Source organism: Callithrix jacchus, chromosome 2 (genome assembly GCF_049354715.1).
Source record: "Callithrix jacchus isolate 240 chromosome 2, calJac240_pri, whole genome shotgun sequence".
Taxonomy (NCBI): domain Eukaryota; kingdom Metazoa; phylum Chordata; class Mammalia; order Primates; family Cebidae; genus Callithrix; species Callithrix jacchus.
This window is the reverse complement of record NC_133503.1, coordinates 199,320,031-199,336,581: the sequence shown is the minus strand read 5'-3', so window position 1 is coordinate 199,336,581 and position 16,551 is coordinate 199,320,031. Positions and strand designations below refer to the sequence as shown.

At 49.5% G+C, this 16,551-nt stretch overlaps 1 pseudogene; it reads right to left on the bottom strand.

The window, feature by feature from the left end:
- Positions 1–10,666: 10,666 nt before the first annotated feature.
- On the bottom strand, positions 10,667–15,251 carry LOC100391778 (ras-related protein Rab-5B pseudogene; annotated as a pseudogene).
- Positions 15,252–16,551: the final 1,300 nt, after the last annotated feature.

Below are 16,551 nucleotides of genomic sequence, written 5' to 3'. Positions count from 1 at the left end.
CAGCTTCTCCCCTGCTTCCAGTCCTGGATCAAGCCCACCCCTTCCCAGTCCTACTCAGCCTCTTAAGAGGTTTGCAAGTCCCTGTCCTCCATTTAGAAATGCCCTCTTCTCTGAGAAGGTGTGGTGAGGACTCAGAGAAAGAGGTACTCTCCCGAATTGGAGCATCCGCGAGGCCCCCAGCCTCAGCCCTGGAAGTCAGCAGAGATGGGCCAGAGCTGTCTGCCATGTCTGAGAAGCAGAGCAAAGTGAACTGGCCATCAGAAACAGAGCTTCCTCCTGCTCAGAGGGAACATGAGCCCCATCTATGTGGGCAGAGGCACCCACAGACCTGAGCCCCTTCCAATGCCCCGAATGGTCAGGTCCCAGCCCTGAGGCCCCACAGCAGAACCTGCACATCGCTGTGTGGGACAGTCAGAAAGCATGGCTCCCAAGGAGCCCATGCCCATTCCAGAAACAGGAGCAATGGAAGAGAGCTCTGATGTCTCTTCTGTTTACAAGGACACCAGCCCTACTGCATTTGGGACCCACCCTAGTACCTCCCTCTGAAGGCACATTGGGGCTTAGAGTCTTAACACATGAATTTTCGAGGCTGCATTCAATCCACACAGGCTGCGGCAGGGATGGGAGGAAGGGGTGAACTTGGGAGTGTTTGAAACTGAAGGAAATAAAGTATGGCCAAGGAACCTCCTTTCAACATTCCAGCGGGTCCCCCTAAGGGCGGCATTTCCTGGCCCTCAGGCTGCAGGTGGCCCCAGTGAGTTAGACGTTTGGCTCAGCCTGCTCCAGAAACTGCATGTGCTGCACCCACCACCCTGTGGGCAGGACTCTGACCCTCACGCTGGCCCGGGTAGGGGGTGCCTCCTGTGCCCTTGGCTCAGCTGCTGCCTCGTGGAAGCTGCTCCTGACACCCTCGCTGGTGAGATTCTGGTGGGGGTTTTATGTTTTCTTTTGTTTTTGTTAAGGTCTGGCTTTTTTTTAACCCTCTTTTGTTCATTTCAAATTGTATTTTTATTGTAATAAAATATGTATCACATCCAATTTGCTGTTGTGGCCATCGTGAAGTGTACAGCTTAGGGGGACCAAGCACAGTCACGCTGTCGTGCAGCCCTCACCTCCATCCATCTCCAGAGGTGCTTCATCTTCCCGGACTTCCTATCCACTTCCCGTCTCTCAGGACGTGACTCCTCTGGGGACCTCATAGGAGTGGAATCACAGCCTTGGACCTTTTGCAACTGGCTTATTTCGCATAGCACAATGTCTTTGAAGTTCACCCGCTGTACCATGTGTCGGAATTTTCTTCTTTTTAAAGAATGAATAATATTCTCCTGCGAGGATCGACCACATCTTGTATACCCATTCATCTGGTGCTGGCCACTAGGTTGGGTTTTCTCTCCTGAGCACCTGAGGAGGCCTGAGCCGGGCTGGTCCCTCTGCCCTTCTCAGGGAGAGGGGTGGTGTATTCCATCTTTGCTCTCTGCTATGCTGTGCATTTGGGCACAGAGAGAAATTCAGGTTATGCAAGGAATCGAGCTCTCACCTCAGCACACCTGCTTACAGCACTGAAGCCTCCGCTCCCTCTCCCTCCACCATACATTGGGTCCTTGTCCCCTCTGGAACAGACACTATAGTCAACAGCCTGGTGTCATCCCACAGACCTCATGTGTGTGGGCCAAAGGTCTTCAACACTGAGGGATGGTCCTCATTAGGGACCCCACAAGGGGTCGGCCTCTGTGTCTGGATGGGCTGAGCCGCGAGCCCTGATGGAGAGTTACCAGGAGGCCAATGTGAGGAAGAATTCCCTGCAGAATGGAGCTCTGGGTGAGGAAGAACTTCCTGCAGAATGAGGCTCTGGTGAGGAAGAACTTCCTGCAGAATGGGGCTCTGGCTGAGGAAGAACTTCCTGCAGAACAGAGCTCTGGGTGAGGAAGAACTTCCTGCAGAACAGGGCTCCAGTGAGGAAGAACTTCCTGCAGAACGGAGCTCTGGGTGAGGAAGAACTTCCTGCAGAACTGAGCTCTGGTGAGGAAGAACTTCCTGCAGAACGGAGGCCCAGTGAGGAAGAACTTCCTGCAGAACCGAGCTCTGGTGAGGAAGAACTTCCTGCAGAACTTAGAACCAGTGAGGAAGAACTTCCTGCAGAACAGAGCTCCAGTAAGGAAGAACTTCCTGCAGAATGCAGCTCTGGGTGAGAAAGAACTTCCTGCAGAATGAGGCTCTGGTGAGGAAGAACTTCCTGCAAAACGGGGCTCTGGGAGGAGGAAGAACTTCCTGCAGAAAGGAGCTCTTGGTGAGGAAAAACTTCCTGCAGAACTGAGCTCCAGTAAGGAAGAACTTCCTGCAGAATGCAGCTCTGGGTGAGAAAGAACTTCCTGCAGAACGGAGCTCTGGTGAGGAAAAAATTCCTGCAGAATGGGGCTCTGGGAGGAGGAAAAACTTCCTGCAGAACTGAGCTCCAGTGAGGAAGAACTTCCTGCAGAACAGAGCTCCAGTAAGGAAGAACTTCCTGCAGAACAGGGCTCCAGTAAGGAAGAACTTCCTGCAGAACGGAGGCCCGGTGAGGAAGAACTTTCTGCAGAACTGAGCTCTGGTGAGGAAGAACTTCCTGCAGAACAGGGCTCCAGTGAGGAAGAACTTCCTGCAGAACGGAGCTCTGGGTGAGGAAGAACTTCCTGCAGAACTGAGCTCTGGTGAGGAAGAACTTCCTGCAGAACGGAGGCCCAGTGAGGAAGAACTTCCTGCAGAACCGAGCTCTGGTGAGGAAGAACTTCCTGCAGAACTTAGAACCAGTGAGGAAGAACTTCCTGCAGAACAGAGCTCCAGTAAGGAAGAACTTCCTGCAGAATGCAGCTCTGGGTGAGAAAGAACTTCCTGCAGAATGAGGCTCTGGTGAGGAAGAACTTCCTGCAAAACGGGGCTCTGGGAGGAGGAAGAACTTCCTGCAGAAAGGAGCTCTTGGTGAGGAAAAACTTCCTGCAGAACTGAGCTCCAGTAAGGAAGAACTTCCTGCAGAATGCAGCTCTGGGTGAGAAAGAACTTCCTGCAGAACGGAGCTCTGGTGAGGAAAAAATTCCTGCAGAATGGGGCTCTGGGAGGAGGAAAAACTTCCTGCAGAACTGAGCTCCAGTGAGGAAGAACTTCCTGCAGAACAGAGCTCCAGTAAGGAAGAACTTCCTGCAGAACAGGGCTCCAGTAAGGAAGAACTTCCTGCAGAACGGAGGCCCGGTAAGGAAGAACTTTCTGCAGAACTGAGCTCTGGTGAGGAAGAACTTCCTGCAGAACAGGGCTCCAGTGAGGAAGAACTTCCTGCAGAACGGAGCTCTGGGTGAGGAAGAACTTCCTGCAGAACTGAGCTCTGGTGAGGAAGAACTTCCTGCAGAACGGAGGCCCGGTGAGGAAGAACTTCCTGCAGAACGGAGCTCTGGTGAGGAAGAACTTCCTGCAGAACGGAGGCCCGGTGAGGAAGAACTTCCTGCAGAACGGAGCTCTGGTGAGGAAGAACTTCCTGCAGAACGGAGCTCTGGTGAGGAAGAACTTCCTGCAGAACGGAGGCCCGGTGAGAAAGAACTTTCTGCAGAACCGAGCTCTGGTGAGGAAGAACTTCCTGCAGAACGGAGCTCTGGGTGAGGAAGAACTTCCTGCAGAACGGAGGCCCAGTGAGGAAGAACTTTCTGCAGAACCGAGCACTGGTGAGGAAGAACTTTCTGCAGAACCGAGCTCTGGTGAGGAAGAACTTTCGGCAGAACTTAGAACCGGTGAGGAAGAACTTCCTGCAGAACAGGGCTCCAGTGAGGAAGAACTTCCTGCAGAACGGAGCTCTGGGTGAGGAAGAACTTCCTGCAGAACAGGGCTCCAGTGAGGAAGAACTTCCTGCAGAATGGAGCTCTGGGTGAGGAAGAACTTCCTGCAGAACGGAGCTCTGGGTGAGGAAGAACTTCCTGCAGAACAGGGCTCCAGTGAGGAAGAACTTCCTGCAGAACGGAGCTCTGGGTGAGGAAGAACTTCCTGCAGAACAGGGCTCCAGTGAGGAAGAACTTCCTGCAGAATGGAGCTCTGGGTGAGGAAGAACTTCCTGCAGAACGGAGCTCTGGGTGAGGAAGAACTTCCTGCAGAACAGGGCTCCAGTGAGGAAGAACTTCCTGCAGAACGGAGCTCTGGTGAGGAAGAAATCACCCTGGGGACGAAGTGAGTTCCCTGTTACAGGGGGTATCTGATGGCTGAACACCCATGAGTGAGGAGTGTTGAAGAGATCTGTGAATTAAAGGGTGGGAGGGATGAGAGGGTCTATGTCACTTCCAACTCCAGCATCCTCATGGCTTTGATACCCCAGACAGGGTGAAGACGACAAGGCCCCAGTCCTCAAGAAAGGGAGGGGCTGTGCCTACAAGGGAGAAGGATGTGCCCAGGGAACAAGCTCAGAGTCCCCCAGGAAACACTGGCCGAGAATCCAGGGAGTGGCGTCTGTTCCCAGAAAGGAAACAGATCAGAACGGCTGCAGGAGGAAGGCGATGGGATCAGTCACCTTCGGAGCGTTTGTTGTTAACGGACAGAGGTGCTGCCCTCCTGGCTCAGCTTGGTCTGCAATCCTGAGTGGGTGCAGGTGCTGGCCTGGTTGCTGGGAGGCACCGGGCAGGAGAAGCTGTGCTCATCTCTCCTTCGGGTTGGAGCTAGAGCTAATGAAGTCTGGCTCTCTGGACTGCCATGCTGGGCCAAGTGTCCCTGCAGAAAAGCGAAGCGCCACTCAGCCCAGACAAGGCCACAGCATCAACAAGGGATGGGGTGGATAAATCAGCACAATCTTGTGACTATGGCTATCACTAACAAATTAACAGTCGAGAGGAGACAGACGTAATTTTAGTGTAACAAACAGGAAAGTAAGACCAAGTCATTTCTTTATTTTCTTTAAATACATTCAGTTCTAACTTTCGTCCCCCATCTGCCATCAGGCAGGAAACTGAATCTCAGCCAGGCATCAGGAGGGCCCCAGAGCCCTCCCTCAGGTGTCCACCCTGGTCACTGTAGGGACACCCACTGTCCAACCCAGCAGACATTCAGCAACGTCTGCTGCCCCAGCTGGGAAGCCCAGAGGCCCTGTCTGGAGGCTGGTCCTTCTGAGGGCTTGGAGTTCTTCCCTCTGCAGCCAGGCCATCCGCCCAGGGATCCCCAAGTCCCCTCCACACCTGGGACCTACCTCTGAACACCCAGCAAACCTCCACCCTTGGTTTCCACTTTTCTCAAATACAGGGAGGGAAGTTTCTTACAAACGGCTTCTGCTTTTGACCATGTAATATAACTCATGCTCATCTCACGTGAAAAAACAAGGAACATAAAAACCAGGTCACCCCCTGAAATGGGGAGAGGAAAACGAGAGAGAAGACACGAAATCACCTGCCTGAAAAAGCGCACCTCTCACGAGCACCCCGCAACAGCTGGCCAGGGGCAGCTACTGTCTAAGCCTCACCACACCCAGCCTTTACAGCAGCCCCATGGGGAGTGAGTGATTAAAATCCCATTTCAGAAATGAGGAAAGTAAGATAAGGACATGCAAACGGGCTCACCAGCAGGGAATGTGACCTCAGAAACCCCATCCAGCCAGCAGAGGTCCAGCGAGAAGGGCTCTCCCACTGTGATGGTTAATTTTATGTGTCCACCTGTCTGGCTATGGTCCTGGTCATTCAGCAAACACTAGTCTGGATGTTGCTATAAAGGCTTTTTTTAAAAGGTACGATTAACATTTAAAAGAAGACTGAATAAAGCAGATGACCTGCTATAATACAGGTGGGTCTTAAGCAATCAGTTGAAGGCCTTGAGGGCTAAGGCGGAGATTTCCCACAGAAGGGACTCTGCCGAGGACAGCAACGTAGAAATCCTGCCAGAGTTGCCAGGCCACTGCTCATCAACTGCTCCCCAAACTGCCAGACTATTTATTCTGTTGCTTTGAAGAACTCCAAATATAACACACCCATCTCTACACGGACGGTGCGGGGAGATTTCCCAGAACCCCATCTGGCAGCCGCACCATCAGCCCCCACCCCTTGCCACCTCTAGTGCCACTTGCTTTCCCTGTTAGCATTTATTTACTTAGGGTTCAAGTGAACCTTGATCTAAACACATCCCTCTTAGCAGAGAAGCTCCAGTGATGCATGAGTATGTGTATGTTGATTTGAGTCCTATTTATTTTTCTTTCAAAATATTGAAAGGGTTTTTTCCTCTAAATGTCTTTCTACTGACAAGTTTTGATCTGTCTTCATTGTTCTGTAATTGCCACTGAGACGTGGTATTAGTGGTGATGAAAATCCCCATTGCATTCCTTACTGAAGGTTTTAGGGAAAGAAATGTGATATAGACCACAGGCATCCATACTCGAGACTGGACGTCACCACCCAGGCCAGCGAGCTAGGTAGAGACAGTGTGCGGGTGGGGGCGCGTTGGCTACAAACTGGCATCTCCAATCAGTAGGGTCACTGTGGGGAGAGCCAGCCAAGACATTTACTGGACCCAAATAGTCAAGGAGAGGTTTGAAAAATATTACAATCCACAGAAGTAGCTGCATGTAGTCATACCCTAAGACAGAAAACTTAAAAACTAGAAAAAGTTGTTTTCTCCATGACTATAGCCGAAATCTTAGGGAGATGTACTTTCTCTGAAAGCTTCGTTTTAACAAGCATCATGCGTTCATGACACCTCAAAACACTCTAGATTGCGATGCACTATCAGGATTTGCATTTGGGGGTGGATTTGTTTTTATGGACATGAAAATGTTGGGTCTGTGGGGTGTTTTGAACGTTATAATCCTCTCTTATGCGGGGAGAGGGGTCAGTGTAGACAGGGGGTTGAATAAGAAGGAACCTGGAATGGACTTGTGTTTGATCAGGCTGCCAGGAGCAGAAAGGGACAGTCAGGGCCAGGTGGCTGAGCCAGACAGAATCAGGTCCCTCAGATCCTTCGAGAAAGGACTCCCAGTGCAGTCACCTTTACATGCAATGGGCGAGCCACGGAAGGCGAGTTTGTTTATTACAGGAGCTCTGAGATCCTCTCACTGGGAACTGCGGTACTAAGACTCTCCCGGCAAGCAGGAATGCTGGAGTAAATATTGTGGGAGGCATTTGCCAAACTCAGGTGGCAAAGTGAATGTCAGAGGAGACAGTGTTTACCCTTGGGGAACAGGTGCCAGCTAGCAGCTGCAGGTCTCCCTGCTGGAGGGACGGCTGAGCCACCTATGGTCTGGCCCCAATGCCCACTGGGTGGGAAGGGATAGCAGCAGGTTCTGGACACGCAGAGCCTCCAGGATCTCCATGGGAACTGTCTGGATGCTTTGACTGAAAACCATATCATACCTTTTCTTGAAAGGTAAATTGAGTCAGGCCATCCAAATAAGTTTGCCCCCAAAAGTCAGCCCCTCTTTCTAGCATTCCAGAGGCACACAGGCTCCTTTTGCATTCAGCAGCTTCCCAGTGGGTATCACAAGCACAGGAGCTACAGCCAAGCTAAGCACAAGTCCCGCCGCAGCGAGGAGACCCAGGGCTGGAACCGGATGCGGTGAGCGTGCCTGCTAATCGGCTCAACGTCCCAGACTGCATGAACGGCCAGAAGCAGAGGGGCTATAAGAGTCGGCTGGGCATCCCCCAGCCTGAGAATGAGGGCCTCGGCATCCTTCCCTCCTCAGAGAGCCCAGCGGGTGTCACCCTCAGCCTCCTGGGCCGGGGACATGCTGCACCCTCTCCCCGGACCCCTATGGGCTACACTTGCTCCCCATTCACCTGGACTCAGGAACTATCAGTCCTGCTCCTGGCAACGCCACTAAGCCTTTGCCTCCTCCCTGCTATGCCAATGCCCATCATATCCCTACAACTCCCTTCCCACTTGGGGGTTTTGCTAGAAAAATGAATGTGGACACGTGGCTGGGGCTGCCTGATGAACAGCTGGCTGGCACCCACCCCATCTCTCCATCTGGGGAGACTGCTCTGTTCTCTGTCCCCTTTCCCCTGCACCTCCCACCCCACCGCCCACTCCCCTGCTCCTCCTGGTTCCTTTCTTGCCGGCTAGTTGTAACTGACTACCGTCTGACGTTGTAACTTATGCTCCTGGGTGATCTCACTCGCTGTGTGGCTGTACCCATGACTTCAGTGTAATCACTACCCCAGGCCTATTCCTTAATTCCCCGAGTCCCCATTTCTAATAGCCTGAGTGTTCTCTGACCCAAACCAAGCTCACTGCATTCCCTGGTGTCCTTCTCTCCCCATCTCCAGCTCTGCCAGTGCAGTACTCATGCAAAAAACGTGAGTGGCATCTCAACCTATCTCTTTTCCTCACACCTCCTGCACCAATTACTCATCGATACCTGTGTCTTCTGCCACCTGGATGGACCAACCAGCAGCCTTAATCTCCCTTCCTCAAGTGTGTTAGGATTTGGTACAGCTACCTATAACAAAAACCTCCAAACCGTAGAAATTAAAACATAAGGATATATTATTATCTCACCTAAAATAACCTCAGATGGTTAGTCTCTGGAAGAAGTCCTGACTTAGTCTCTGACATTAAAGGTCTGCAGCCTCCACACCAGACGTTTATCTGGGAGACAGGTATAGTGACTCCATGGATGCCTGGGCCCAAGCTACTTCTATCTAGCTCCTTCCTGTTCCCAGTATGTTGCCTCATTGTCCAAAGGAGTTGTTGAAGCTCCAGTCATCACAACCACATTCCAAACAACAGGAAAGGGAATGGAAAGATGAAGGTTATGCTCCTTGTCTTTTAAAGATGTTCCCAGACACTTCACACAACATTTCAGCTTACATCTTATTGGCAAAAGCTGACTCCAAAAGAGGTAGAAACATTTTTCGTTTATTATGCCTTAAACAAAACTGAGGTCTATTACTGTGGAAGAATAGACCAAGCAAAGCAACCAGCCATTGTGGCCATACCACAGCATCTTCTCCAACTGAGCACCAAGGTGAAGTACAGCCGTCCCTCAGTATCCATGGGGAATCGGCTCCAGAACCACCCTCGACCCCTGCAGATACCAACATCCAAGGACGTTCAAGAGTCATAGAAATTGGCACAGGCTGAGCGCAGTGCCTCACACTGTAATCCCAGCACTTTGGGAGGCCGAGGTGGGAGGATCGCTTGAGCTCAGGAGTGTGAGACCAGCCTGGGCAACAGGCCAAAACCCCATCTCTACCAACAATACAAAAATCAGCCAGCTGTGGTGGTGCGTGTCTGTGGTCCTGTTACCTGGAAGGCTGAGATGGGGAGATGGCTTGGGCCCAGAGGCGGAGGTTGCAGTGAGCCGAGATCACACCATTGCACCCTTAAAAAAAAAAAAAAGAAGTGACCAGAAGAAAAAAAAAAATGAACCTGGAAATTTTAAAAAACTAGGATCCCCAAGCCAAGCAGAGCTCAAAGGGAGGCAGAAGAGCTGGTAGGAAGTAGAGGGAAGGCAGGCCCTAGGCCTGGAAGCTAAGGCCAAATCCTGTTTCTATGGGGGTGGAGGAGGGAGAGGCCTGGGGAAGCGCTTTCCCAGCACCAAGAGGAAGCTGACAGTGGAGACCGGACTTGAGTAGCCGCTACTGGTATTTTTAGCTATAACCTCTCCAAAAACTGCATATTCCTCAGATTCCATTGAATGAAAAAGAAGGTGGGAGGGCAGGTAAATCCATCAAAACTCCCATAAAACAAGGACTCCAACTGAACTACCATCAGTTAAAGTGCAAACTGCAGGGGCATAGGGTGGCTGGGGCTGAGGCCATCTAAAGGCCAGAGGGGAAAACATGCATACGTATAAAGCAGAGGATGAGTGACAGAAACCGGTCCCTTCTCCAATTAGATCACAGCAGAGCCAAAGATGCAGGCAACCAGTGAAGAATCTCTGGAGGACTCTGGGGTCCCCCCACGATAGGGGAAATGCTACTTACGAGGCTGTGTGAGGGGAAACTGGACTTTGGAAGAGTCCCAGAGCCACAGATGACACTCCACCTCCACCTCCGCCCAGGTAGCTAACAAGACACCTCCTGCCTGGTACCTGAGAGCTTGCCTCCCCATTCTCACCTCCACCTAGGAGCACCCTCCACGAGGCTAACTCAGGGATACTGCGATGCTTTCAAATACGAGAACTCCAACCAAATAAAAACAAAATGGAAGTGTTTCCTTACTCCCTCCTGCTCTGAGCTTTCTTCTCCCCAGGGCCCTTAATGTAAATGAACTGCAAACCTTCCTCAGCTCCTGGGTTCATCACCTTCTGCATCCTGGGGAGAGGAGAAAAGAGAATGAAGATCAGCGATTGACCAAAACAGAAGGGGGAAGGGATGGTAGACAGAAGTGTCTTCTGAAAACATGGGAGGATCACCAGGGAGGAAGAGAAAAGATAAAAAAGATAAGTAAGTCGCTGTCATGTCCCTATAATACAAAGTGAAGAAAGTTTGTTTTAGAAGGCAAGTCCTGGGGGGAGTTGACCTCCAAGCCCCAGAGAAGGGGGTAGGAGGCCAGTGGCAAAGCTGCCTGGTGTTGGTTGCTGAAGCGTTGGCAAGTGCCATGACGGAACTGTAAGGAGGCAGCGCCTGGGAGCCAGGGCTCCGTGTGCTGGCACCGCAGGGGCTGTGTGCTGAGGGTAGGGACGGAGGTTATTTCTCAGCTCTCGTGCTAGCTCCATACTTGTTTGCCGCTACCCACCCCCTCAGCTGCTACATCACTGACTCTTGTTCTGCTGGGACTGTTCATGGAGATCCACACCCCAGCTTCAGCCTGCTGTGCCTCTCAGATTCTGGGGTTCACTCTTGGGCAACTTTTTAGCTATTACTAAGAGGGAATCATTCTTGTTCAGAGCTGTCTTGGCTGAAGTCTCCATAAACAATAAGCTGTTCTCATCTGCATAGATCTGGGCCTCTTCATACTCCACCACACTCTTATTGGCCAGTCAGCTTTGTTCACCGCCAGGGAAATCATGAGGCTAGGACTGGCCTGTCGCTGTAGTTTCTTCACACATGTCTTCGCTCAGGCAAAGGTTTTCTGATTAGTAATGTCATAAACCACCATTGCAGCTTGGGCACCCCTGTGGCACGTGGGGGCTAAGCTGTGGTTTCGCTTCTGCCCAGCTATGTCCCAGATCTCAAACTTGACAGTTGTGGCATCTAGACAAATGGACTGGGTGAGGAAGGCCTCCCCGATGGTGCACTCCTGGTGCTCATGGAACCGCCCTTTGAGAAAACATAGTACCAGGCTTGACTTTCCCACTGCAGATTCTCCCAGCAGGACAAATTTGAACTGGCATATTTTGCAGGCCTCATTGGGCCTGGGTGTAATTCTGCTAAGTCAAAGCCAGATTATCAGAGTGCCCTAGGCTATCTCCCTTGCATAAAGTACACTGATTGTGTCATGGACATTGAAACCAGAGCAACTCCATCTTGGATAGGCGCTGGTAAATAAGGCTGAGATCTGCTGGGCTGCATTCCCAGGAGGTTAGGGATTCTAGTCACAGGATGAGATAGGCAGGTACAAGATACAGGTCACAAAGACCTTGCTGATAAAACAGGTTGCAGTGAAGAAGCCAGCCAAAACTCACCAAAACCAAGATGGCGATGAAAGTGACCTCTGGTCATCCTCACTGCTCATTCTATGCTAGTTATCATACATTAGCGTGTTAAAAGACACTTCCACCAGTACTATGATAGCTTACAGACACCATGGCAAGGCCCAGAATTTACTCTATATGGTCTAAAAAGGAGAGAAATCCTCAGTTCCAGGAATTTCCCACCCCTTTCCCTGAAATTCATGAATAATCCACCCCTTGTTTAGCATACAATCGAGAAGTAACTATAGTAACTCTAGGCATGATTAGTGGAGCAGCCCACACGTCTGCTCTGCCTATGGAGTGGTCATTCTTTTATTCTTTACTTTCTTAATAAACTTGCTTCACTTTACTCTTTACCTCGCAAATTCTTTCTTGCAAGAGGTCCAAGAACCCTCTCTTGGGGTCTGGACTGGGAACCCTTTACACTAACAATTGTAGACCTTAATCACACCCACAAAATTCCTTTAGAGCAACACCTACATGAGGCTTGATTGGATAACTGGAAACTGGAGCCTCCCCCCCAGGTTGACAGAGAAGACTGCATGATCGCAGGTGCCTGCCCCATGTTCTACCTGCCCACTCCCTGGAGACGATGCCCACGTGGCCTCCATCCTCCCGCCCACATAAGGGGTGCTGCCATGAACACCTTCACACAGGTTACCTTAAGAAATTTGGTGAGAGTCTCTTTAGGATCCATTTGTAGGAGCAGAGCTGCTGGAGCATAGATACGTGCGTGTATAGCTAATGTCGCTAATTCTGATGGATTGTGCTAAAGAGTGACTACACTAGTCCATACTTCTCCTCCCCGCTCCTCACCTCTTACCCCGCCAGGAGAAAGTTGTATCCCTAGACACAAGTGACATTATCTCACTTGCAAACATTTTCAAGCCTAATGGTATGAAGTGAGAGTTTTAATGGGTGTAAAGTGATAGTGTTTCAATTTGCAAGTTCTTTAATTACTAGTAAGTTTCAACAGCTCTCTCTTTTTGCAAGTCTTTGATGTTTCTTCTGCTGTCATTCAATTGCCTCTGCATACTTTGCTCATTTTTCTATTAGGGTTCTCGCCCTTCCCTTGTTAATTTCAGTGTTTCCTCTTATAGTCTACTTATTTTTCACTCAATGGTTTTAGACATTACGCATCTCTTCTCCCAGTGGGCACTGAACAGAAATCTTTATCAGAGTAATACTAAAGTCATCAGTAGTTTTTTCAGGTATGGTATTTTGGGATTTACAGGTCTTCCTCCACTTCTATATTACAAAGATATCACTTACATCATCTATTGCTTTAAGGAGGCACAACCTTTGTTGTGTATTCTATTCCCATGTGAGATTCCCAGGCTCTCTCTCTGAGCTCTATCCTATGTTTCCCTGGCTGTTTTTTTCTTTAAAAAATACCATATCGCCTCTGTTACTGCGTCTTTACAGAATGTCCTCATATCTAGTAGGACAAGTCCCCTTTCCCACTCCTTTCTCTCAGAGATGTTTAGATTCTGACAAATTTTATAATAAGTTTATCACGTTCCTTCAAAAAAACTTCACTTATTGGATGTCTCACTTAATTTAAGAACTATCTTCTTTAAAATATTGTCATCCCATCTTGGAGAGGTGTTCTTTTCTATTTATTCACATCCATTTCTATTATCTAAATACTCTTAAATGAGTGCTAGATACTTTATATTTTGTTTTTCTAGCTGCTTATTTCTGTTGTAGAGGAACACTGGACTTTTTAACTGATCAGGTGTCCATCAACATTAGCAAATTTTCTTTTTCTTGTAATCGTTTGTTGATTCTATTGGGTTTTCTTGGAAGATGGTTGAATAGTTTGCAAATCTTCATCTTGTATTAAAATTATTCATGTAACCAACTCCCTGGAAAGGCAGAATCCATGCTTCAGCCTGGCGCAGTGGCTCGCATTTGTAATCCTAACACTTTAGGAGGCCGAGGCAGGCAGATCACGAGGTCGAGAGATCGAGACTATCCTGGCCAATGGTGAAACCCCGTCTCTACTAAAAATACAAAAATTAGCTGGGCATGGTGGCTTGTGTCTGTAGTCCCAGCTATTCGGGAGGCTGAGGCAGGATAATCACTTCAACCCGGGAGGCAGAGGTTGCAGTGAGTGAAGATTTCGCCACTGCATTCCAGTCTGGTAACAAAGTGAGACTCCATCTCAAAAAAAAAAAAAAAAGAATCCATGACGCATCTTTTAACACCAGGCAAAGTGCAAAGAGGTTCAATTACTATTTATCAAATGCATAGGTGAATGGAGGACCATGAGAAGAATGTGCTGAACCTCTCTGAGGTCACTAAGAAAGTGAAAAGTTCTATCGCATTTATTTTTGAAGTTAGGTTGAGCAAAAACAAGCATGGCGGTAGACGCTCTCCTGAGTGGCTGGATCTGTACCTGGCCCCTTCCCTTGGCTACTTATTATCAAAGAGAAACCACAGTCATATCAACAGACTTAAAGACAATATGGACAAGTGATAAAGGACAAATGGTAAAACACGAGAAATTCAATAGTGCAAGGTAGCTCAGCACTGAGCTGCACGGTCCTTGCCAGCTGAGGCCAAGAGCCCCGTAAACCGTGCCTCGGTCCTCCAACACCACATCCTGCCTCCTTCTGAGGCCCCTGTGCTGGCTTTGGCTGAGGTTTTTGATGCCATCATTCCTCATTCCACAGCCCTGACTGGGGTATCCTATTGGACATGTTTCTACTCAACACTCTGCCTGGTGTTCTCGTCTATCCCTTTTATCCACTAACACCACCTTGTTAACTGCTTTTAGATCTTACCAGGTTCAGGTTCAGCCCCTGCCTCTAGTTGTGGTGACCCCGGGAGCCCCTTGGTCCTTTGGGGGCCCTGTCATAGGTCTTTGCCACATAGGACCCAGAGAGCCAAGAAGGCATCCAAGATGGTGCTGGGACAGGCCAATCCAAGGCAAGGAAAGGCTAGGCCCCTTGACTTCTTTCAAGCCCACAAGCTGGGAGCAGAAATTTGTTCCATTCCTCCCTGCAGCTGCTGCTTTCCCTGGTGATCAGGAGAAATTATTTATCCTCAGAGAATCTAGAGAGGGCTGGCCTGTGGGCTCCCTACAAATGCAGGCCTCAACAACCCAAGGGGCTCAGAAGCCGGCATGCCCTTGTGCCTTTACTGCCCAAGAAGTCCCCTAACCCAGGCTGTGGCCTGACATGTTTGCCTGCCACAGAGACCTCCAATGCAGCTGCTAATCGCTCGGATTGTCACTTGTTAGCCAGAGTCATCAACCCAGGGCCACAGAAGGAACCCCTGCAGGGACCTCAGGACCCAGACTTCTTGTCTCCCATCTCCAGTATCCCATGCCTCTGTGTCAACATCACCCATGTGAGGCTCAAGGATCCACTCAAGGTGGGATTCCCCTTTCTCTGGGCCATTCCAAACTTGGACTGGTAATGTTCCACAAGCGGACATTACCAATAGGCAAGAAAAACCAGCTAAACGGTCTTCACTGGACTTTGTTCCTACAGAATACCAAATCAAGCAACACCTGATTGTGACCTGCTCCACCCCTGCCCTCTGTGCAAGGGTGTGGACCCTCAGTCTTCAAATCGTCCAGGGCCTTGGAGTCACTGTGGTCGCTCAGTCTCTGGGGCAAAGAACTGTCCTCTTCCCTGTACAGGTTCCCAGGCCTGATCACCAGGTGACCATTCTGAATCATTCTGCTGTATTTTACTGCTCTCCTCAGGAAAAAATATGTAGGCCAGAGCTGACAGCCACTCCTGGCTCTCTAACTCTCCAATTTAGGCTTACTGAGGATGTACAATCACCACAAGAGTCATCAAACAGCAATTTTTTCTGCTGTTCTTCAATAGAAAAACTAAAAAGCTAGTAGGCCTAATTTCAAGCCAGAGCAGATTCTCATTAGAAGTGTGCAGATGTGAGGCCAGGCACAGTGGCTCACATCTGTAATCCCAGCACTTTGGGAGGCCGAGGAGGGTGGATCATTTAAGGTCAGGAATTTGAGACCAGCCTGGCCAAAATGGTGAAACCCCATCTCTACTAAAAATGCAAAAAATAGCCGGGCACTAGTGGTGTGCACCCATCATTCCAGCTACTAGGGAGGTTCAGGCAGGAGAATCACTTGAGCCTGGGAGGTGGAGGTTTCAGTGAGCTGAGATCATGCCATTGCACTCCAGTCTTGGTGACAGACAGAGTGAGACCCTGTCTCAAAAAAAAAGAAAAGAAAAGTGTGCAGATGTGAAGTGTTCTCTTTCCTCTGCTGTGTGTATTGTTTATTATCTCCTAGGATGGATTCTCAGGTTCTCAAAGAACACTGCTCCAGGGCAATAGAAAATAGTCCATACACACAAAGGAAAAGCCATCCAAAATCTCTCCCTTCAAAACAAAACAAAAAAAATTGATTCCTCCCTCTTCCCAGACGCTCATAGCATTACCTACCAGGAAGGCAAGGATGGTGTGTTTGGCTTTCATGGTGACCATCAAGCTTTTCTACAGCGCAGCTCCCAAACCTCCCCCGTCATGCACAATACCTCTCACATCCTACGACCTCTTCCTGCTGGACAGGTCTGCAGCTCCTCGTAGCACGTGAGAGTTAATTTCATGTGTCAACTTTACTGGGCCGTACGGTGCCCAGATATTTGGTCAAACTTTATTCTAGGTGTGTCTGTGAGTGTGCTTTGGAATGAGATTAGCATTTAAATCAATGAACTGAATAAAGTGGATTGCCCTCCCTAATGTGTAGCTCACAGATTAGAACATATAGGCTGATTCTTTCTTGGGTAGGGGGGAATTTTTCCTGCCCAATGACCTTCACACTGGGCTGCCAGTTTTCTTGCTTTTGGCATCTGAGCCTAGCTTGGTAACTGCAGATCATTACATATACATAAACTCTATGTGTATACACACATATGTCCCACAGTGGACCCTTGAACAACATAGTTTTTAACTACATGGGCTCACTTATACCCAGATTTTCTTCTACTTCTGCCACCCCTGGG